This window comes from Trypanosoma equiperdum, assembly GCF_001457755.1.
Source record: "Trypanosoma equiperdum strain OVI genome assembly, contig: ctg_896, whole genome shotgun sequence".
Lineage (NCBI taxonomy): Eukaryota > Euglenozoa > Kinetoplastea > Trypanosomatida > Trypanosomatidae > Trypanosoma > Trypanosoma equiperdum.
Genome location: NW_027124860.1, coordinates 150,842 through 151,626, shown reverse-complemented (window position 1 = coordinate 151,626; position 785 = coordinate 150,842).

Here is a 785-nt window from a genome sequence, read left to right as displayed (position 1 = left end):
TTTTTTTTTCTTTTTTACAGCTTCTCGGCGTCCGGTTGAAGGAAACGGTTATCTACTGAGCCCTCCTTTTTCCTCCACAGGTTCCTCTCAAAGTACAAAATTCAAGAGGAATAACCCCCTTCCAAAAAGAAAAAAAAAAGAACAGAAGAAAAAAAAGATAAATTAACCAAATATATGAGAGAAGCACTAAAAGTTACATCAGTCAATCACAGATAAAGCCTGTGGCAGTTTCACTGCAAAGAAACACAAAGTTTTGCAGCGGCAACGACATCACTATAGCTGTAAAACAAAATATATAAATATATATATATATATATATATTTATATACACTACGAAGTCTCCCCCTCCTCCACTTCCACTTCATTTCTTCCATCCGGCTATTTTAAATATCATTATTTTTTGAATAAAAGAAGAATATCGGAGGAAACGATAAGTTTGCCATGAATCAATGTAAAATAATATGCTATGTAAACTTGAGTGTACGTATCTCTACATTTTTTTTAAAAAGAAAAAAACACATACATTTGTCTTATTTATTCTTTCGGTTTAACATGATGAAGGATAGAAGAGGAGAAGGGGGAGGTTTCTCCAAGCAAAAGGTTCCAACGCATCGGTTCCTTTTCTTTTTTTTATTTCCTCCACGCAAATATTCAAACATTCACACGGTACAGGTGAATCTCTTTCCCCTTTTAATTGATTTTTTAAAAATCAATTTACTAACTAATTATATGGTCATTGATTTTTCCGTTTGTTTGTTCGTCGGGGAAGAGGAGGAAAGGTGCTA